Source organism: Lissotriton helveticus, chromosome 1_1 (genome assembly GCF_964261635.1).
Source record: "Lissotriton helveticus chromosome 1_1, aLisHel1.1, whole genome shotgun sequence".
NCBI classification, from domain to species: Eukaryota; Metazoa; Chordata; class Amphibia; order Caudata; family Salamandridae; genus Lissotriton; species Lissotriton helveticus.
In genome coordinates, this window is record NC_136057.1 from 94,151,806 (window position 1) to 94,175,725 (window position 23,920).

The 23,920-nt window shown below is 45.4% G+C and overlaps 1 protein-coding gene and 2 long non-coding RNA genes across 4 annotated transcripts in view; 2 read left to right on the forward strand and 1 right to left on the reverse strand.

The window, feature by feature from the left end:
* LOC144767886 (uncharacterized) overlaps positions 1-20,133 on the reverse strand; it is a 34,990-nt gene extending 14,857 nt beyond the window's left edge. The window contains exons 1-3 of the long non-coding RNA XR_013598374.1: positions 20,047-20,133; positions 13,795-13,845; positions 10,657-10,774 (exon numbers count right to left, since the gene is read on the reverse strand). This is a non-coding gene — a long non-coding RNA (uncharacterized LOC144767886). The remainder of the gene's footprint in view (positions 1-10,656; positions 10,775-13,794; positions 13,846-20,046) is intronic.
* The window catches only part of LOC144755990 (endogenous retrovirus group PABLB member 1 Env polyprotein-like), a 1,167,430-nt gene that overhangs the window by 109,653 nt on the left and 1,033,857 nt on the right, over positions 1-23,920 (forward strand). The gene's annotated exons all lie outside the window — the stretch shown is intronic.
* Positions 20,897-23,920, forward strand: part of LOC144755860 (uncharacterized) — an 84,823-nt gene continuing 81,799 nt past the window's right edge. Inside the window, exon 1 of one of the 2 annotated variants that reach the window (XR_013594986.1) lies at positions 20,897-21,033. This is a non-coding gene — a long non-coding RNA (uncharacterized LOC144755860). Of the gene's footprint in view, positions 21,034-22,285; positions 22,404-23,920 lie in introns of those variants that run through there. The other variant, XR_013594992.1, reaches the window with a different exon arrangement.

Here is a 23,920-nt window from a genome sequence, read left to right on the forward strand (position 1 = left end):
TCCGTGTCTGCAGCGATCAGCAGATCGTCTACATACTGAATCAGAGTTGACCCATCTGGCAGAACAATAGTGTCTAGTTGTGTTTTCAGGGCCTGACTGAATATTGATGGGCTTTCGCAGTAGCCTTGAGGAGCGCACTTGAAGCGGAAGCTTTGTCCTCCTAAATTGAATCCAAAAATATCCCTACTCTCCTCAGCAATCGGGATGCTGAAGAAAGCGTTCTTCAGGTCAATCACCGAGAACCAAGCAGCTGAAGCTGGAACCATCGTCAATAAAGCAGTAATGTCGGGGACAACTGGAAACTGCGGGATAACTACCTTATTCACTTCTCTGAGATCAATCACGAACCTGTACACAGGCGGTTGTGAAGGATCAGTGCGTTTTAAGACGGGCAAAACTGGACTGTTACAAACATTTCCTGTTGTTTCTTCAATAACATCTTTATCGATCAGATCATAAACGATCGTCAACAACGCCTTTTCGCATTCGCTAGATATTTTGTATTGGGGAATACGTGGCAACCTAACGTTGGCTTTCAAAGTTATGACATACGTGCTATCTCCAAACGACCGACATCATTAGAACCATTAGCCCAAAGTATATCAGGAAGTGATGACAATTCAGTTGGAATATTTTCCTTTGACAAATACATTGGAGAAATGACTTTCTTACCTAAAGTAAGTTGTACTCCCAAGGGGGAACAGTATAAAGTCGCATACAACCTCTTTAGTAAATCCAAACCTAACAAATTTTCACCGCAACCGGTTGTCAAAATGAGGGGTGCTTCTAATTCGCATGGGCCAACAGAAAGTGATATAGGACTAGAGATCGGGTTTCTAACAGGGGCGCCAGAGAAACCTACTGAGACATTCATTTCGCCAGACAAAGGTGCGCCAGGAAGTTTCGAGTGCTTAATAGAACTTTTTGTAGCACCAGTATCCAGCAGAAATGGCTCTGACACTCCTGAGGCAATTACCTCGACATAAGGTCCATTTTGATCTACTGGAACTGAAACGACTCCCTCTCTTTGTCCATGGCTGTCCTAGCAATCATTACCCTCAGTGTCGTGTTCGGTGTAATAGTCGTCAGCATAGTACTGAGCTGACCTAGACAATGCATTATTCTGTTGGTCAAAGCTGTTCATGGAATTCTGAGGCGGAAAAGAAACTGTGTTCTGGGAGAAATTTCCACGACCCCTACCTCTAGGGGCATGTTGAACACCTCTTCCCCTTACACCCGAAACGCCGTTTAAGCGTCGCGCAAGAGCCGGACAATTACTTTTGAAGTGACCCTCTTCCTTGCAATACGCACATTGATTCGGGCCATACGGAAGACGTTGATGGGAAAACTCGTTTCCTTGCGCGTTTCTCGAATACTGCTGTTGTTGCTGATAATTGGGCTGACTAGCCATACGAGGCGGATAGGCCTTTTGGAGAAGAACTTTAGTTTTTAAATCTTTCGTCTTTTTGTCTGCCTTATCTAGCTCGTCTTTGCGCCTATTTTCATAGTACTGGGCTGTAGCTAAAATCTGCGCTGACGTAGAGACAGCCCAAGCACTCTCTGAATCTTTTAGTTTATTACACAGTTCAGGAAGTAAGTTATGTACGAATTTGTCTACAAACAATCTTTGACCACCCTCGGTAGCCATATCTTGACCACTATGATCGGCGAAAGTCTCCTCAAATCTCGTGAAAAAGTCAGACACATTCTCATCTTTCTTCTGCTTACACGCAGATAGCTTATCCCAGTTTACGCGTACTTCAGGCATTATTGTTTTCATGTACGCGATAATCCTACCGGGAAGTTCAGCTATTAACGGCTCAGGTTTAAAACCACCAATTTGTCTAGCATCTGTAGCGGTAATGTTTGCCCATGAGTCACCTAGTTCTTGGTCATGGTTCGTATGACGAATTTTACTCCATAAAGGATGTGGGACAACATTCCCAAACAACATGTCTACATCCGCTAAATTCATTATACATGAGCTTGCAGTTTGCGATAACTCCTTATAATACCCAGTCGGGTTTTTACGAGGATCAGGTAGTGTCTGCTTGAGCGCTAAAACTTCTGATCTTTTCCAGGGGACATGTACCCATACACGCTGGAAATGAGGCAGAATTGGTGGATTTGCATTCGCATCACCTTCCCTCCAAACCGGGGGAACCTCTCTCATGGGGTACTGTCTCGCTCTTTTCCTACCTGATACGTCGTCTTCGTGCAATGATCTAGAGACGTTTCCCTTACTCCTATAAGAGAGCAATAACTCTATCGCTTTCTCAACATCTGCACCTACAATCATACCTTCATGGAACTTAAAGCGCGTACGCCATAGTTCGTCCATTGTGCATTTGGGATCATTTGTCTTCACATCTTCGCACAGATATACACACATCTCTTCGAATACGTATCTCTGAGTGGGTGCATTCCATTGACGAAAAACGTCCATAACATGCTGAACATCATATCTAACAGTATCCGTAATCCATTGGCGGGCTAGTTCATTCAACACTTTTCTTTCCTCGTAATCAGGCAGTTGACTACGTGACTGTCTATGTTCTGTTTTAGGGGTCGTTTTAGGCGACCCGAAGAAAGGTGAAAACAGACTAGTGACGGTACCTGTCACTCTTTGTCTAGTAGAAGGAGAACCTTGCGGAAGGGCAAGTGCATCGGAAAAGACATGCTGAGGCAAAGAAGAAGTAGAGGCAATAGCAGAGGAAGTTGAAACAGTGGCAGACGTAGTATCATAGGGAACAGTTGGAGCCGTAGGCAAAGTGGTAGAAGTAGACGGAGTATGTAGCAAAGACGGCGGCCTTTGAGAAGGCTGCGCCGGTGAAGTAGGAACCAGCTGAACAGTAGCTGGCGTTTGTGCAAGAGCTGTGTTACATGCGCCGGGGCGCGGTATAGTAAAACGCTTTGGGGATGCCGTAGCGTCTAACGCATACGGTGGAGGTGAGCTTAATAAGTGGGACATTAATGGATCTTTCTCGGATCTCTCCTCTTGACCTTGTCCCTTATGTGGTAACATCGGGTAGCATTTATCTACTGCTAGTTTCTTGCTCCTAAGCATTTGTTTGTTTTCTTGCTCTTCCTCGTTATCCCTGTATGCAACGGCAGCTTGCACCATTGACATTCCTCTTTTATTCTTTTTTGCTAATTTTATTTCTTTCTGTTTGGCTTCTTTGCGCCATAAGCGAAAGGAGTCAAACATCGCCGGCCGGGCTTTTTTCTTGAACAATTTGACCTCTAGGTTATCTAATATTTCTGAATCAAAACTACCATATTGGGGCCATTTTAAAACACCATCCTTGCGGGTGTATTTTATCCACACTTCATTATATGTGATAGGACCTACGCCGTGCTTTACATAGAGCTCATATGTTGGAGTTCCAATTGGAGGAACCGGACAAGAATCCTCTAATCGGGAGTCCTTACTACAACCAAGACAAAACAAGTTTCCAAGTCTGCTAAAACCAGGCATCTTCGCTCACTAGTCTAGCTTCAAACTTCAAAGGATTATCTGTTACGATATTTCTCGTGAAAACACGAGTCCTTCGGCTTTGGGGCTTGCAAGTACCAAATCAAAGCGTATCTCAAGGATACCAAAAACTAAGGACAAACTAAGGACTGGGAGACGCTCCACTTATACTTAACTGAAGTATTTGAAGATCTGTGACGTCGCTAGAAGACTCGTCTATCGTTTCGCTCTACCAAGGATCACTGGGTCCAAAACAAGGCGATAGTCAGGGCAGTAGTCCTTCGTAGCCGTCGGGACGGGGGGAACCTCGCAGCAAAAACCTTCGGAACCACGTCGACATACAGGGGTCGCTGAAGTGGCTGGCCGTCCTCTGGAATTTTCACACGAAGCTCCTCACGAACATCTGGCTTGGACCGTCGCCGCTTGATACCGCCCCGAGTTGGGCGCCAACTGAGGTAACGGGTTTTTAGGAACCCGCTGGTGCCAGGGGATAACACCCGAAGACCTCTGAGTTCTCCCTTGTTCCGGACCACAGAAACACGGAGTCTTCTAGTCACAGTCAGAGATCAAGTTTTATTGGCAGCTACCAAGTAACATGTGTCCTAGAAGCACGACAAACGCGGATCGTGTGTTCTCAGGAGACTGTTCGTTTTTACAGAACCAGCCGTCTCCTTATATACAAAAATAATAGCTGCAAGCAAGAATTCCTGAGTTTATGATATGGCTATACACATATTTCTACAATAATACAAAAGAGCGAAGTCATGTAGGCAAGCCCCTATTTTAGACGTCCAGTCCGTGATAGATTACCCGACCAGGCCCGGAACTCCCATCAGATATCGACGAAACCCCAATAAAGAAAGGCACCTCCTAGTCATAAAACTGGCCATAAACAGGGTGCGGGGACAGGTGTGTGTGTGTGTAAAAACATGATCTGGATGTAGTGAATGGTTTGTGGTATGTCGTGCATTGATGCTATCGTATTCGGCCACTGGGTGAGGAGCTGCCCAAACAGGTTTGGCTGGAGGCAATGGAGTCAGTTGGGACAGGTCAGGGGGAAGTCAAGGAAAGGTGGACGTGTCCTTTAAGATCAGACTCGGCCTTACTTAATTGACTTATCATGAGGGCAAGACACAAGATGGATGCCATTCACAAAATGGAGTCTAAGGGTTCGGAACGGAAACTATGATTTAAGGGTGTTGGCATCCCTCAATCATGACGCAAATGCATAGGGATGATGTCCTAATCATTATCGGTCTGTTGACACCAAATTCGTCATGGTACGTTGATATTTTGTGGCACGGGTATTGGATCTCGATATCGTGATAACAGTAGGGTCCAGAATTTCACTCAAGTTATAACAGCCCCAGCTGGAAGTTTAAAAAGTATGCTTAAGCCAATTTACGGAGAGACCGTTAATCCGTGGCATAGTTACAAGGAAAAAGCAGTGGAAATGTTGGGGCTGGCAATTGAATATTGGAAGGATGCACCAACAAACTACCTGGCAATTAAAAATGCAATAAACAAACAATGTCTTCATTTGTCATATACAAATGACCTAGCAGAATGCGTAACAGGAAGAGGTCCACCCGGGTTGGCAACATCATATATAGGGCACAAAACACAGACCTACCTCAGCCAAGCACTAGGAAGGAAAGCACTCAAAAACATCATATGTGCCAGACTAGTGCCCCTCCAAATTAAAGAGCTAAACCCTGGGTGGAGGTCCCTGGAATACAAAATAAGATGCAGACTCTGCAACTACAAAAACGAATCTCTGTTACACGTGATTTGCTGCTGCCCTGAGATGCTCTTGCCCCCACGGATCTTTTTAAAACAAATCTGGCTACGACACGGGATTCGAAGAGTAAAAGAAGCTGTTTCTGTACTTTTCTCCTGCACTCTTCCATCAGACCTGGCCAGGTTTGGGAAATACATGGCCAAGCTTCGAAACAGGCTTACGGAAAATGAAGGGTCAGGCATGATGAAAGTCACTTCAGACCAATAAGCCAACTCGCCCCACTAACCAGATGGATAGGACATCATTTTAACCACTTGGATGCTATGGGGTGTGCCACGAGGTCCATGTAATTTCCATTGAAATCAATGGAAACTCCATGACGAGTTACCCTTGTCATTAGCATCCAAGTGGTTAACAACTATAACATTTTAAATTATGCAAGCAACTCACTAATGTGGACACACTGGTATATGCTTGCTGTTTTTTTTTACGAATGTACAGATACAAATATTAATACACACTTTTTTTATATATTGTTTTTGAAAGTTTCGTATACAAATGTCTTTCTTTCTAAGATGTATTGTAAATGGTTTTAAGTAACTGTGCAATATAAATAAAAATACACACATAAAAAAAAGATATTGTGAATCCTGGCTATATTGGGAGAGCCGAAAGCATTGAGAGTGTTGATGGAAGCTCTCAGATAAGATTGCACTTGTGCCGGACACAGGTGAGATTTTTGTGCAATTATTGTAAAACCCAACTGGTGAAGTAGATGTACTGTTGTCTGATTGTGTAGTGTCCTTGGTGAGAGAGAGGATGACCTGGGTGTCGTGGGCGTAGGATACTATACTGAGTCCGTGCTGTTTGACGATGGTGACGAGGAGGGCCATGTAGATGTTGAAGAGCTTGTGGCAGAGCGACGATCCTTGTGGTACTCCGCAGTTGATTTCTGTGGGTTTGGAGAGGTAGGGTGGCACTCTGATTCTTCGGGTTTTGCCGGTGAGGAAGGAGTGGATCCAGTCAAGGGCGGTTCCCTGTATGCCGGCGTCGTGGAGTCTGCCGGTGAGTGTGCGGTGGGAGGCGGTGTTGAATGCCGCAGAGAGATCGAGTGGGATCAGAGCTGCAGTGTGCCCTTAGTTGAGCAGGGTGTGGATGTTGTCTATGGCAGCGAGGAGAGCGGTCTCGGTGCTGTGGTTGCTGCAGAATCTGGATTAGGAGGGATCGAGATGGGAGTTTTTTTTAATGAATTTTGTTAGCTGGGCATGGACGATCTTCTCTGTGACTTTGGTCATAAAGGGGAGGAGGGAGATGGGTCGGTAGTTCTTGAGGTCGGTGGGGGCGCTGAGGGCTTCTTAAGCAGGAGTCTGCCTTTGGATTTGTTTCCTCTATATCCTCCTCTGTAGAAACCTCTAGAGGAAAAGGATTGGATGTTACCTTTGTAAGAATCGTTTGAGTCTGAGGATGTTGTTTTGGACCCTGTTATGTAAAACGAGCGGTGAAAGGAGCCTCTATTGGATGGGGACTGTAGTGCTCCAATGGATTTTGCTACTTCAGTGTCCTTTTTCTTCTTTTCTAAGGATCGGTCAACTACAGGACCAAACAGGTGTTCTTTGTCAAAGGGAGTGTTCAAAACGAGTTGTTGATCCTCAGGAAACCCTGTGATCCTAAGCCATGCATGCCTTCTAAGGAGAATGCTGGGATTGATCTACCTAGCTGCGGTGTCTGCTGCGTCTAAAGCACATCTTATTGAGGACTTAGAAATTAGTTCCCCTCTTGAACTAACTGCTGTGCCTCAGTTTTGTGTGAGTCTGGGAGATATTAGAGCAGTTGCTCCATCTCATCCCAGTGTGCCCTGTCGTACCTAGCTAGTAGGCCCTGTGTGTTTGCGATGCGTCAATGGTTAGCGGCTTGAACAGCTACTTCTTCTTTAAGGGAATCTTATCAGAAGTGTCTTCTCCAGGATGCTTGTGTTTCGCTGGATTTATGTCCAGTATCAGGATTAAACAAAATGTTCTTTTGTTTGGGATCCAATTTGGCCTTAAGAACGTCTAAAATTGGTTCTGGAGGCTCGACAACATTGTCCTCGGATTTCGGCTCAGAAGCGAGATTGTGTTTCGAAGCGGAGGGTTTCGGCTCAGAAGCATGTTTGTGTTTCGAAGCGTAGGTATTCGGCTCCAAACCAGATTTGTCCTTGGAGCCTGATGATTTCGGATCCGAAGGTAATTTCTTCTGACTTGATCCGGAGCTGGAAGGCTTTACATTTTGTTTTGGTGCCGAGCCGAGGGACGTGGCGTTGGAAACATTGTCTCGGTGCCGACTTTGGCCAGAAAGCAGAGGTGGTGCCGTAGCCTTATGAGTTTTAGAAGAGGATTTAGGGGCAAGGGGTCTTCGGTACTCACGGTACATCTTGGGACTCCAGATAGATTTTGAGCTTGGAATCTGACTCTGGAATCGAGAGGGCCTCTTCTTCTACGGAGGACGCTTCTATATATTCTTGGTCAGATTCTTCTGCAAAGATATCCAGAGTGTGTTGAATGCTTTGGCGCTGCCTCTCTCGTCATCGAGCCTGATAATCGGGTAGAGTCCTCTTGGACCGCAACGACTTACAAGCGTCGCAGTCTTCCTCCTTGTGCTCCGGAGAGAGGCATAAGTTACAAACTTGATGTAGGTCGGTGCGAGGGTACTTGGTGTGGTACCAAGGAAAGAAAAGGAATGAAGTCCGTTCCATTTGTAGAAGGCTGACGCTACATAGCCCGACGTTGCCCACAAGGTTTTTTATCGAAAATGGAGAGTTTGTCGCTCGATCTGAAACACAGAGAACAAAGAAATGCATACAGAAACAATACTTTCGAGGGTAGAGTGGACTGCGCACCGAGGGGAACCTGAAGTACAGTTTCGGAGCGCAGCACTACACATCCGAACCCGTTGGGGGTAAAAAACAATCTAACAATGGAATCAATGCCCATGTGCACTATCACCGAAAGGAGGAGTGACTGAAAAGACTTCTTCAAAGAAAAAACAACTTGCAAACATCCGAACCCAACACAAGATGGCAAGAGTATGCAAAGCATATGCATCTACAGCACACATGCCTCGAACATAGGATTAATGGCCCCAAATTTAGTCATTTTTGACAAGGTGGAGTGCTGAATGGTTAGGCAATTTTTCATTTTCTTTGTTTTTGGGATCGTGTGATATAGTGCGGTACCTACCGTATGATGTAAGTAAATAAATTACTTTGCTAATATACCATAAGGATGTGGGGTGAGTGTTATTAGGGGCGAAGCCTTGCTGATTATATGCAGAATAACAGGTCTGGGAGGTCAGTACTGACTAGAGGAGGTTAGCAGCTGCAGAGGCCTTGGGCATTGATCCTATTGAGGATAGTGGAGAAGCGTGGCTCAGTGGTTAGAGGCGGCAGACCCGGAAGCTGAGATCAGCCGTGGACCAGGGTTCGATTCCCCGCCTCGGCGGGTCTCGGGCTCAAAAATTCCACGGACTTGACAATTCTCGCTCCGGTGCCTACTCGACTCACGGGGTCACACTCTGCGACTCTGGGCAAAAGCTTGCTTAATCTCCACTACTGCCCCTCGCGGCGGGATGCCTGGCTTTCACCTTGTGAATACCCTGCCGGGGTATCTCACAGGGGAATACCAGGACGGGTTCCCTAAGCAAGCGCCTTGAGACCCCTGGGTGATTAGTGCGCTATATAAATCAAAATACATTTACATTTACATTTACATAATATGTGACGGGCCACTGGTGACTGGAGCTGGCTAGCAACAACGCTAGCCTCTGGTATTCATTACAAGCAGGAATTGAGAAAGCATAACTAGATATACTGGTTTCTTTAATACCAATAATTGGTTACACATGAATGCCTCAATGTGCATTGATATATTACAGAACCAAATTACAATATTCTTATATTAATTTGATGTGATTGTTCGCCTTAATATGCCTGGAAAGTTATAGGATTCTATTAGGGCCCAGAACCATTTTATTTAGTGATGTCCATCTGCACACTTTCCTGCATCTTGTAGTAAATTGAATATTGACAAACAGAAGTGTTATTTCCAGAAACAGTGAATTCTGCAGCTTGTCTGTGTATCTTTTATCTGCACTTTACGGACTCTGCACCTCATGGACTCCTCACATTCCTCTCGAGAGAAGATCCTGCCTCCTACTCATTAGTGTTGTTTCAGTAACTGTTTCTATCACGTGTTCATGTTTCATTGACTTGTATTAGGAGAAAAGTGTATAAAAATACATTGTGTAGCATTAGCATTATATACTCCAACTTGCTTTAAGGTGGATGCTCTCGTCCATTGCAAAGACAATTGTCACTTGTTAGTTTGCTTGGCCTTTTAAATTCATGATAGATTTGTTGGCCTCCAGGTGTGTTGTGTTTTATTTTACATAGGACAAGAGATGATGAGGAAAATGGCAGTCCAGTATACACATTCTTCATATAAATCAACTCACAGTATACTGTTCTGGAGGTTCAGCCCCACAGACATTATCTCTAACTGAACGCAGGCACCCTAGGAAGCATGTGCTTTTCAAACCAGTTGCCCTCTGATGCGGCGTCCTCGCTATTGGATAAGTCAGTATGTCCTGAATTTTAGGAGGGTTACCGTATCTAGTGCACTCTGTTAGACAGTGCTCACCTGTGGTAGTAATAAGTTAATAGGCACCTTATCACCTATGCACGGTGCAGGGCTTTGAGTTACAGAGCACCTCACGCTGTGGAGAAGATTAGTTCACATTTACCCATTTTCCCATATTTGGTCCTGAAGAAATGCCAACAGGTTACTCCATGACTACACAAGGCATGAAAAAAGTTGACCTGAAGTATAGACCCCAGCTTACCAGCAGGTCCATAGGTGATCGACACTTTCACACAGTGATAGGGGCCATTAGTTCCTCAATTTCTCTGCCACTGTTTTTAATCTCAACATGGACCAGGAAGATCACATTAACTATATTGTGGCAACTGGTTGATAGTTGATCTTATATTCAGACTTTCACCAATCTCACATCTTATGACACAACATCCGCAGTCCTACTATGCTCATCCGGCGTACTTATTAAAAGATCTGTGACAAAGTGCCCTCTTGTGGTGCCCTCCAGGCATTGTAGCGCCGGCCTGGTGAGGAGTATAGCCCAATGATGAAGCAGGTCACCTTCAGGTGAGTGAACGCAACTTGTCTTAAAAGCACATGCTTCGTAGGGTGACTGCGTTCAGTTACAGATAATGTCACTGGGACTGAACCTCCGGAACAGTTTCATGTGATTTGACTGTGTTTTATTTTAACAAATATACATAGCAGATATTGGCGCTTGCTTGTTTCACAAAAATGATCGGATACCTGCCTCAGAGCGCCCTTCTTAAGACGAGTATGGGGTTATCATGTTGCTGCTACAAGCTCCTTACCTGTGCGAGTTATCGGGAACGATGCAGGGGCAGACCCAAACCATCCACACATGGAGATCAATGACAAATACTGAAGAATGAACAGAGCTTCCAAGCTGGTGACCATTACTTAATTGACCTTGAAAATAAAAGACACGTTTTTAGTATTCTGGTGACTCATGACCATAAAAACAAAGGTTATAAATTCAATATTATGCCAAATACTTAAAAAATGGAACTGGATGTGCTGAATCGGAAGTTGTCCCAGGTCATGCCAGACACCTTCCACCACGATTGCTTATGGGACTTGTAGTTTTGTTTTCCTCATTAAAAGGATGGTCTCTAAAGTCTAAGGTCAACTTTTAGACTCTATCTTTTCAAATATTTCTGAATTAAAAGTTATGGAACCTTTACCCATCCCGTGGTCAGACCACTTTTTAGTTCCATTCAGCTGGCAAACTCCTATAGAGGACCCCCATGTGCCTGCCCCACGCATCCTAGAACGTACCTGGTCCACACTAGCCCGATACCTGGTAGCGCAAACTCGAACTAGTCATTTCCACTTATCATCAGACCAATTAATAGCAGACAAGAAATTCACACTATGGATCGAGAATTCTCTAGATCTAGTACAGCCAAGAAAAATCTTACTAAAAAAAAGCAGAACCTTTAAATCCCCCTGGTTCACTCCTGAACTCCGTGATATGAAAAAAACATTGCAAAAAACTTGAACGAGTATGGAGAAAACATTTTGCTAGTATTAAAAAACTGAATACAGATTAGCCATCACATCCTATAAAGCCGCCCTTAAAAAAACTCAGTTGGCATTCTTGAAAGAAAAAATTCAATCCTCTGCTAACTCCTCCAAGGAAACATTCCGCATTGTCAAAGAACTCTTGAAAGTCCCCGACCCACCCACAGCCCCTGACCCTTCTGGTCGCCGATGCAATTGGCAGAATTTTCCGCTACCAAAATCCAAAATATCCTACGACCCCTCACAAATAATAACTATCCACCAGAGCCCTACCCACCAGAACCCCAAAATAATGCCCTCTGCCTAGACTCATTTTCCCCTATCACAGTGGAGCTGCTCCTCCCAATTTTAGAATCAATCAAGAGCGGTTCTCCCCTGGACCCAACATCTTTCAACATCTTGAAGTCAGTGGCATCCACCATCAACCCCCCCATCTCAAACTTAATGAATGCTTCCCTAACACAGGGCACTGTACCACTCAATTGGAAAAAAGCAATAGTAAAGGCACTGTTAAAAAAAAAACACCTCAATCCCACTGAGATGGGTAATTACCGGCCCATCTCCTTACTTCCAGGAATCAGCAAGGTGGCAGAAAAATGTGTCAATCAAAAGCTTTCAGCCTTCCTTGAGTCCGGTGGACTCCTACACTGCTCTCAGACAGGCTTCCGCCCTGGCCAGGGCACTGATACCACACTGATGGCAGTTGTAGAAGAGGCGAGAAAGATTCTTGACTCAGGAGGATCAGCAGCTGTGATCCTCCTGGATCTAAGCGCAGCCTTCGATACGGTGAACCACCGTATCCTGGGTCACCGGCTTAGTAAATAGGAGTTACAGGGTCGGCTTTATCCTGGCTGAAATCATTCCTCGAAAATAGAACCATCCAGGTCTCTGAAGGCAACATCCGTTCCAGAGCTATTCCACTCCAATGTGGGGTGCCTCAGGGCTCGTCCCTGAGCCCTACTCTTTTTAATGTGCATATGTCCCCACTGGAGGAAATAGTTGCCCCCTTCGGAATTAACCTGGTCACCTACGCGGACGACACCCAACTTGTTGTCTCGCTGAATCAGTCTGACCATTCCCCGGAAAAACCTGTGCTCCTGCCTCAAAGAAATCTTTAGCTGGATGAACAGCGCTCGCCCTAAAATTGACAGCGAAAAAACAGAGCTTCTGGTGCTGGGTAATCAATCAAAATTCATCCCTAATTCCATGTGGCTGCCTTGTATGGGGCCAGCTCCCACTCCAAAAAAAGAGATAAAAAGCCTGGGTATCTGGCTTGACCAGGATCTTAACTTTCAAACCCAAGCAAGGAAAACTGCGGGAGTCTGTTTTGGCCTGTTTTGAACTACATGGAAAATCATCCCCCTCTTACCTGCCCACTCCAGAAAACTCCTTAATCAGGGTCTCATCCTCTACAGACTGGATTATGGTAACGCCTTCTATGTTGGGGCTCCTAAAATAGTTATTTCTAAACTTCAACTAGTCCAGAACTCGGCAGCCAGACTTCTGGCAGGCACAAAATAAAAATCATGCTCGGCCAAACCCGCCTTAAGTACCCTCCACTGGCTCCCAATTCAGGAGAGGGTTAACTTCAAGTCCCTCTGTATTACACACAAAATCCTTCAGGGCAAGGCATTGCAGCCAAAGATCTCTGCAACATCATAGCAGAGTACAAGATAACTTGTGTTATTATTCCAGCAGAACGAAATGCCATTCCTAATGTGTACGTCATTTTAAAGACAAACCCAGGAAAATGTATGGTCCGTGTTTTTCTTCTGCCTGTTAAAAGACAATCTCCATTAATGTGTCAGGAAATAAAATACTATGAGAAATCCTACTCTATGGCAGGGTGCTGCCTGCCACTATATTGCAGGTTACTTCCAACATAATCTGATTTATACATACATACTCCAGGGTGCTGACGGCTATCGGGTCTGCACACAGCAGTCTGGAGCCACTCAGGAAGGCGGTAAGCTCTACATTTCATCTTAAGGCCTTAGGTTACAGTCATAGCCTGACAGACCCGGAGAACTTTATCCGCGCTCTAACTGCGCCAAGCAGACAGACGTAGCCCATCCTAGTCTGTGTTGTGTGCTGGGTGATACCTGGCTTCATATTATTGTTGGCGGGAGGATGAAGCTCTGATAGGAGCTGCTACAAGAAGAGCAGAGAAACAGGGCCACAGATCACCACAGAGCGACAACTGCCCAGAAGCTGAAGAAAGAACTCTTGAGCAGGAAACCTCCTAAACCCTTGAGAATTTCCAGGATAAGCAAATGATGGTAATGAAATGCAAACTGCAGCATTAAGGTCACACACTACAACATCTTTCCCTTTAAACCGAAGATAACAGCCTACAATAAAAGAAACAGTTAATACAAATGAACAATATTAAACTTTGTTGGTACCTTAGTAATGTGCTTACTTCTGGGCTTCACTCCATCTGCAGCAATAACGCTCTGAAAGGAGAAAATACTGCTGTGAGTCTCAGAGTCTACAGTGTTACTGGTCTCAGTCACGAAGACTGTGGTGTCGGAAGATAACTTTCTCTTATTTGGCTTAATAGTTCCACCAGTCACGCCATCGCTTTTAGCAGACACGCTACTGTCAGCGGCATCATACCTTCAGGCAGATCAGCCAAGCGGATATCACCACTCACATTGGGTAAACAGACTCGTCTCTGCTACATACATCCACTCTGTTCTCAAATTTGCTTGGGGCTGTCAAAATGCAAAGAGCTGCAAGATATTCACACTTTCCTGACTACCTTGTTTTAATAGGGTGTGACATTCAAGCATGATTCTTGGTTCATCTGCAAGCTGAATATTTTTAAAGGTTCTATTGCCACACAATACTATTACCATATTCCAGTTTTTCCACAGGGTGTTTCAACCCTGGTAGGTTATCAACACCCTGTTTTGCAGATAATTTCAGATAGTTTCTGTAAGAAACTGATTAATTATTTGCGGTAGATGAGGAACAATCACAACCGTTGTCAGAGTGAACTTTCAAAGCCATTCAATTAACCTAGGATCAACCCCCTGGTACCTAAGCACCGAACAGGCAGGCTTAACTTAAGGTAATATGTCAAATATTTATGCAGAAACCAAAAAAGTTAAAGTCAAAATGCAAAACAATAAAAAAACAAACGAAACAGAAAAATTCAAGTAAAATGTATTGAACAAAATGACACTAAAATGACAAAATCCAATCAGGGGAATGAGATATGAACTGTAACTCTGTAAGAATCACAAGGTGCCAATGGATGAGGGGCCCGGGCATGGATTAGTCTCTCTGGAGCTGACTGTCAAGCCACAGGAAACCGGAGACCATGGCCTGCAAGCACATAGTGCAGGAATTAGGCGCAGTGGTCCAAGAAGACATCTAGTGCTCCAGGCTCTGATAGGGCTGCTGGCCTACAGGGGGATTCAAGGCAGGTTCGAGCGCAAAGTGCGGAACAAGCAGCAGATGCCAAGCAGGGCAATAGCAGACGGTCGAAGGCAGACGAGACTGAAAGGGAGTGACACCTCTGGCCCTCACCATTATGCAACAGCGTAGTGGAGCTTAGCAGGAGGACAACCCGATGACAGCCACCCACTGGGGCTGGGACCCCCGCGACAAGGCAGGCCGGTCTGGTGGTGTGGTAAGAGATATAGCTGCCATGTCCTCAGCTAGAAGCAAGAATGATCAGAATCTAAAAAAGATGCTGACCAAGCTCCTGATGACAGGCAACGCAGAAGGGAGGCTCTAGCCAATGACACAAATCAGCCAAGATGCAGACACCTCTGAAGCCCCAGTTACCCACACCTTTTTAGAGTCGCTATTCAGTGCATTATGAGGCGACTTGCAGACGCTGAAAAGGGAAATAGCGGGGAGATGAAGGAGATAACTGATCGAGGCCATACTTTCCCAAACGGCATCAACGTCCCGCCATATGATAAGGCGGGACGTCGATGCCATTGGGGACCGTGTGGACTCCATCGAGGATCAGGAGCAAGCCCGGGAAGAGGAGGTGGAGCATCTACAGCAAGAGATACTCCGGCTCAAGGCTCAACATAGCGATCTCCAGGCACACACAGAAGACCTGGAGAACCGGTCTTGGTTCCCCCTAAAGAAGAAGGGCCATACTGGGCGCCCCCACCGGATATTTTGGCTTACATTCCAGACTTTCAACTAAAAGAGTGTATACTATGCGCTGCCAGGGACAAGCAACCACTAAGATATCAGGCCGACTCCATAGCTTTGTACCAGGACCTGGCTCTAATACCCCTTCAATAGTGTTGGGTGTTCCGAGTTGCAACCACGCGTCTTCGAAATCAAGGAATACCGTATTCTTTGGGTCACCCTTTCCGGCTCATTTTCATATGGCAGGGCAAACTCCTCAGATCCATGCAGGACACTTGCCAGGTGCTGGGCATCGAGAATCCAATCCAGGAGGAGAAAGAGGGCCCACAGACCAAAACTCCTCGAGAAAGATGGCATAAGCTCTACGGGAGGCTTAGCACAGAGCGAGCGACGAGACTGGACCTCAAGACCATGGCACAAGAAAGACTGGCAGTGCTGGAGACATTGTCGAAGGAGACATTCCCCCATGATGACACCGTGAACGACTGAGGGACAGATAAGTGACATTTGCAAGGCTGGGTGGGCGGTGAAGAAGTCTGCGGGGAGCGTAGAGACACGGGGAACTGGCCACACACGTTCCCAACTATTCCGACTTCCACGGACGTGCACGCACGAACGGTGGGCCCTAGATAATTTGAGGTTAATGGGTTTCTAAGTTGGGGTTAGGGAGGGGAGGGAGGAGAACTGGTATGCAGGTTAAAGGCGTTGAAGAGAGGATCGAAGGGCAATGGAGGCCGGGCAGACGTTGGGAGCTCAGGGGAAGAGGGATCACAGGGACCCAAATACAGGCCAAAGCTGGTGCACTCACTATGACACGCTATTTCCCAGCCCAGCTGAAAATTCTCACTCTCAATGCGAGAGGTTTCAACAATCCCAATAAAAGGAGGTCCATCCTTTCCTACCTGGATAACATGGAGACAAATGAGTGCCTCCTCCAGGAGACACAGCTCCTCTCCAAAGATTGGCATAGAATGAGGTCACAACTCTTTCCCCAGCAGTTCTTTTCATCTACCCTGGATAAGAAGACGGGTGGCTATTTTAGTAGCCAAGAGTTTTAAGGGGACAGTGGGGGAAAAGGTGGCCGAAATCAAAGAGATTGATGGGAGCAGGGCCATCGATAGAATAGGTGTTGGTATGAGTATTTTAGATGCAAAAATTGTGTTGCAAACCACCAGAGTTGCTGCTCCCACAATCACCCTTCACCCGATATACAATCAATCCATGGGCTGCCTCAACTGCCTATAGATAGAAACGGGTCCTCCCCCCCACACCCCCTATACCAATAACCATTTCAAATACCAACCCCACCAGGGATGGTGCTAATACGTTAAACAGACCCAGGGGCTCGAATAAGAACAGGTTGTCTAGTACCTCGTGCATTAATGTTCCTGCCGTCCCAAGTATGAATGGCTAATCAGGATGTCCTGAGTCTGCCGCCCGCTGCTTGCCCTTATGTGTTGGTACTGGCAGGAGTACCTACTTTAAAGTGGGATCAGCATGAGTCATGGGACCAGCTACGCAATAAATGTGTGGACTGACTATCAAGGCATAGAAGCTGCCATGTATCCGAAATAAAGGATATTATTAGGCATGCAGGGTTGGGTGAGTCAGTGCATCTACAAAAAATATCAAAGGGAAAAGTATTCTAATTAACTTTCGCAGACCTTCTTTGGTGAGACACCTACTAAGGGGTTGCGAATTTATAACACCTAATAGCACTACCCCTTGGTTATTTCTACAAACCAAGACATGCTCCTTTCACCAACAATTCCTCTTGAATTACTACCTCTAATAGGTTCCAGGCCTTGTCTGGATTTGAGACCCAAGACGGACTATCAACTTTTGGGGAAAATACTGATCCTGCTATTAGGTTAACTCATGCCCTGTCAGTAACTGAGTGTACTATTCCCACAACCCACTTACCCCCCCCCCCCCTATGTAAACGAAGGCCTCAAGATACTCCGTATCTTAAGCTGGAATATTGCACGGTTGTACTCTAAACTTCACCAGCCAGATTGGGTACAACTCATTAAAGACCAAGATATCCTTTTATTTCAGGAAACATGGGCCACACAAGAATTGCATATTGAGGGGTTTGAGTGTCATAACATGAATGAATGAATGAAAATAAATGAAAATATTTATAGAGTGCACTACTGCCGAGGCGTCTTGGCTCTAAAGGAAAATGAACAGACCACAATGCAATCAAGGGCTTATAACATCCTAGCAACAACCCCCAAGCAGGGTCGACTATTTAGGGGTTTATCAATCTGGGTCAATATTACGACAGGAGGATGCATAAAAACTCTACATACACATAACAATAATGTTCAAGGCATATTATTTAATAGGGGAATTTCCTTTTGGATAATTAATTTTTATAACAATGATTTTCATTCTGTTCCAAATATGCATTTTATAAATGTGATTACATTTATTGCATCTATTGGAAAATCCAAAGAGTCTTTCAAGTCAGTAGGAATCTGTCTGGGGCGATTTTAATGCTAAGCTATCTTACTCATGGTCAAGCGAATATTCACACAGCAGCAGACAAACATGCAATAGGGGTAGAGAGCTAATGGACCATTTGAACACCCTTAACTTAATTAATGTTATAGAAATTGATGCAACTACAAAAGATAATGCCCCCCCGCCCCCCCCCAAACGACATTCAGAGGGAGGGGCTGCTCATCTGCAATTAATAATGTTTTTTAAGCTCAGATAAGATGTTTACGTATTTGTAAAGTGCATAGCTGCCCGTAGGCTTCCCAGCGCTAAGAGAAACATAACTACGGTGGACTAAGTGAAGTTGCCTGAGATCGGGAGTTTTTAGGGAAAGAGCAATGTTTTGAGTCTTTTCCTGAATGCTAATTCGTTGGTTATCATGCGCATGTCCCTGGGTAGTGTGTTCCACATTTTAGGAACCAAGTGCTTGAAGGACCTTTCTCCCTATCTTGCTCTTTTTATTCTGCTGTGTTGCATAAGAAGATCCTCTGATGACCTTAGGGTCCTACTCAGGTTTTCCCTACCCAGACTTAACAACCCCACTGGCATCAGTGCGGCCCTCATTTGCACCATAGCCCAAACTTTGCGCCCCCCAGGAAAATGTGAGTATCCGTGATCTAGATCAACAAAAGGCGGGAGTAGTTAGACACGAGGAGTAAACAGAAGCATGCATCTCTAAAAGGCACAAACAGGAACCAATGAAAACAAGCATTGGCACAGCCAATAGGTCTTGCCTTTTGGACCTTATAAGTATTTACCCATGCAACAGTTGATGTTGTTGCACCAAGGACATTGTGCTGGCTAACTAAACACTTATAAGGTTCCAAAGGTGAGACCTACTGGCTATGCCAATGCTTGTTTACCTGATGGGCATTGGCTGACCGCTACCTGGTTACTGAGGCACTAGTGAGGTTGAGACATATTTGGTGGAGTTTTAGCCAAATCAGATTCTGCCGTGCATGCCCAAGCCTAGGTAGCAATGAAGCGCAGTTGTTAGTGCTGACTGAGTGTGTTCTTTCACTGTGGGGAGAGGAGTTGGCCTAACGGATAGGGCGCTCGACCTCGGACCTGGGGATCTGGGTTCGAGTCTTGGTAACGACGCCAAACATCCTGTGATTCTGGGCAAATCACTTAATCTCCCCGTGCCTAACAAAAATGAATGTGTGTCCACATGTAATGTAACTAAAGCGCGCTGATACCTGATTTGGGTCAAGTTCGAGTTATATAAAACTCTGCAATTTTTTTTGTTTTTTAAACTGTGCTACTTTTAATTGACGGGGCTGACCCCGTTCACTCTGGTGAAAGCTAAAAACGGAATTCAAGTCGATCTTCTCATCACACAGACTTTTCAGGCCAAAAAAAAAATGTCAACGTTTGCTGAGGCCTTCAAAATAGTTACCCAACCACACCAATGAGTGTCAATGAACATTTTTTATACAAAATAATCATGTCTAATGATCGATACAGACAACAAAAAATAAAAAAATGAATGCCGTGACAGCACGCTCGAGACCCTACTAGCACCAGACAATCGTTCTCAGGTAATGCGGTGAGAATCTGGAACTCGCTCCCTCCTTCGCTCCGTGCCATCACCTCCATGCAGATCTTCAAAGCGGACCTCAAATCTCTTCTATTCCAGACACTTTCAGAACTAATTCGCTCCTTCAGACCCCGCCAGGAAGTTCTTTACTCATGGTAATTTGTCATATATATGTATATTTGTGTTTGTACATTCTGTGCTTGCTGCGTTTGAGAGTGTGTTCCTTTTGCCTGCGTTGTTTTGATTCTATGGCCTTCTATTTTTCGCCAAGAACTTCTTTAGTCATTGCAAATTTGTCATATATACTCATATATTTTTATTTGTACATTCTGTGTTTGTTATTGTGTTCCTTTTGCCTGCGTTGTTTTGACTCTATGGCTGCTACCTTTGTTTGTTCTATTCCTGTAACGTAACTGGTTCTATTGTACCGTCGGGTAAAGTCCGTGCTTTATAAAAATGCATTCAATAAAATAAGTAAATAAATAAATACCTCACGTGGGGTGGTTTGGCTGCTGTGCTCCCTGCTGAGCCCGAGGCCAGGACTGAACCATGAGCACGGGGTTAAAAGGAGGCCCGTTCATGGACAACTGCGCATGCGCTGGGGACAGACACTGCTTCCCATAGCGCGGGTTAAAGAGTTCTTCAATTAGCTACGCATGCGCTGAGGACAGACACAGTTTCTTGCAGCGGAGGGCGCGTTAAAGAGGGCCTAATTGATGAATAAGTGCGCATGCGCTGAGGAGAGAGTTTGCCTCCCGCGGCGGAGCGCGGAATAAGGAGAGCCTATTGCATTATCAACTGCGAGCGCTGATTAAAGGAAGGCCTTGAATTAACTACGCATGCGCCGAGGACAGATACTTCCCTGCAGCGGAGCGCGGGTTAAAGTGGGCATGATGGTGGAACACCTGCGCATGCGCAGAGGACAGAAAAGCCCGTTAAGACAATTCAATGAGACAGTGTCCGCTCGGGTACACAATGAATGAGATACAACAACTGGCTCCCACCGCGGAGCACAAGGCGCCTCGCGCCACAGCACATGGTGAGAGGTAATGATGTGCAAAGCTCCTCAGTTCGGCTCCTCTATTGGGGGTAAGTGTCTTTCCTCTGCGCAGGCGCAGTGAGACTGAGCGTCCTCTGTCCAGGGCAGGTCACAGTCTGTACCCCGTGCAAGACCCCAACACTCTGTGATTGCTCTGCGATAGGAAGTAGTGTCTTCGCTCCGCACACGCGCAGCTGTGACGCGTGGTCCTGCGCATGCATATCTGTGATGGATGTTTTGTTCTCGCGCGCGATGGTGGCTCGTGCAGCGGCGTGAGCACGCGCGTCACTCGGGAGGGAAGAACACACCGGGCCCCACTCCTCACAGGCAGCCGGACTCAGGCGGGCCCCCGGTGCCCCCTCCCTCCCCCAGGCCCTGCAGCCCCCAATGACCAGCGCTCAAGCAGAGGGGAGGTGACCTCAAAGCGCCCAACCATGTGTGTGTGGTTTTTCTAAATAATATTTTTATTGGATTTTATGTTTTTGAAAAAATATTTTTTTGTTGTTTTTTATAAACAACAAAAGAGAGACAATGAAATCGCCATAGTCAAACAGTTCCATAAAATCCCATTCCCCGTGGGTGTGTTTGTGGGATCCCAGGGTGATGGCTGGTGTCTAATTCCTGGTGTTGGTTTAGGCCAGTGGTTCCCAAACTTTGTCAACCCACGGCTCTCTTGCCTTATTGGCCTTTGGCTGCGGCTCCCCAGTATGGTATTATTTTTTGGCGGTGGGTGGATGTAAACCCAGCTTCCATTTTTCTCCCTGAAAATAATTGGGATGAATCTGACAAAGGTATTATAATGATTGATGTGGGGCTCACTCTTGGAAACCAAATTTGGGGAGATGGGCGAGGGATGAAAAAATGTATTGTCATTGGCACCATTTGCATGACCGCTAGGTGTAGAGTGCAGCTGTGAATCATTATTTTTCAAGGTGCGTTGTGTGTAAAAGCAGGTTGTCTGCAAATGTTTTGTTTCGCTTTGAGGGCTGCAGGACATTTTATTTCCTTCTTAAGCAGTGCTTTATTTGTGCTACTGGTTTCCGGTGCTCAGCACCGGCACTTAATTTATAGGGCCGGAACTATGCATTTTTAGGTCTCGCTGGTGTTAGCAGCGCATAGCGCTACTCCAGCGAAAAACCTATTGTTGTGGGTTTCCTGGGAATGGCTGAGAGAGGGTGGCTACGCGCATTACCTCGGCGATTTAACCTCGAAGATGCGCTTCTGCTGGCGGACTGACTCTCCTGGGCGCTCTCGCTCACACACGCGCTCTCTCACACACATGCTCTCTCACACACACGCGCGTGCTTACACAAACACACACGCACACACACGCGCGCACACACACACACACACACACACACACCACTCACCTGGCTCTTTTGTCGCGACTCCGCTGGTATCTCCGCCACATCACCTGGCCTGGATTGCATAATTCAAATGGCACCCAAAAGCCATGCACCGAGACAGAGTGGAAGCGGACGCCGCGTCCCCAGCGCACCCCTTGCCTGTAGCAGCCGCCTCTGCTGACCCGGAAACACTCCAGCCGGCTCCCTGCCCCCGGTACCCGGATGTGGGATTTAGCCATGGGTACGTCATTGTTCGAAGACGGGGACGCATTGTAATAGGATGAACTGAATGGGGGCAAATCAAGGTAATATCTGGGTTTTACTTGTTTCTTTTAGTTACAAGAGGATGAACTAAGGGAAGCTGTTCTGCTGGTCTTTGCTAACAAACAAGATTTGCCCAATGCCATGGCCGTAAGCAAGCTGATTGACAAGCTGGGACTGCAGACACTCCGTAGCCGAACTGTAAATAGCTATAAATTGCACATTTTAATATTCCACTATTTATTTGTTCAATTTCGTGATATTTTTTGATCTTTGAACTCTTTGTTATCTGTTTATTTTGACCTTTTAGAGGCATAGTTCTGCTGTCTGCCCTGAGACTGTACGGTCTTCGTAACATGAGATCGTGCTGAGCTTATTATGTCTGTGAATGCTACACAATATAAATGCAGTCTTAGTGTTTTAAAATCAGGAGCAGAGTCAGTGCAGTTCGTGTAACTTGAGTGATGGCACTTTTGTTGACTGACTGATATTGAATTGAAATACAATTTTGATGTATTTGGCTGTGCTGGCAGAGCTTCTATGGTGTTCTGCTTTCATGATACCATGTAGCTCACATAATTAATCTGAGTGGGCTGCGGAAAGTCTCTGAATGCAAAGGTGCATGTGTGTTTTTAGGTGTGTGTGTGTCTGTGTGTGCGAGTGAAATATAAAAAATCCTTTTCATACTACTCTCCCCCCTCCACCCCTCCACACACACTCTTTCACCTTCTCTACGTGTGCACGTAAGAGAGCCGGATTCCTCTGTGGTTAATGGGGAAAATATGAGAGAATCCTTGATAATCCTTAATCCTTGTAAATAACTTTTGTTTTATCTTCTTTCACGGTACATTTCATGCAGTGCCTTATACTAACGTTCGTGCACTCTGCTAAATTAGTGTCTAAGACACAAGTCTGAATGTTATGCTGCCTTATGTACTAGATTTTTCATGTCTCTTCAGTGTGAATGGGGTTTTGTGGAGTGTTAGAACTGGTGGATGGTCTAGCATTTAGTTTAAAATGAGCATGTTGGAATAATTTCTAAAAATAAAATGGTGGTTGGAACTCATTCATAACAGCATGATCTCACAATGGTAGCTCTCCATTGCATCAAGTTTTAGCTCATCTGAGTGATTAACAAATAGTGCCAACCATATATCTAGAATTCTACAACCTACAATGACCTGAAAAATGGTAGGGCTGGTTCACATGCCTAAACTGAAAAAAGTCTTTCCTCTACAACAATCCTACTACCTTCAGCCAAAATCTTAAAATGGCAGGGAAGGCTGGTATGTTTAGGGTGTGTACAAACAAGCTGGCATGGCCCGTATTGTTCTTGCCACTTTGATGTCTTCAGCACATCTGTCTTAGTACTTCACTGTATAAACGTCATTTGAAAGCGAAGACTGCATAAACTGTGCAGTTTGTCTCTATTAATCCAAGAATGCAGATTGAAAAACAAAGACAAAAACTTGAATACTTCTTTTGTTTTTAGGTCAAGCCTGGGCAGCGCATGCGCAGCTCTTCGAGGCTTACTGTATTAGAGTATGGACTTGAAGCTCAAGCTGTATTTTTCATTGGCTTGTCATTGTTTTGTAAATTCTGCCTTCTGATTCATCAGTAGGCTTGCTAGTCCCTCCTTAGTACCGCCTTGTCTTCATTTGTAACCTCCTACGAGGACTGACCCTTTTACATCTGTTACACGGTATGTCTTATTTAGT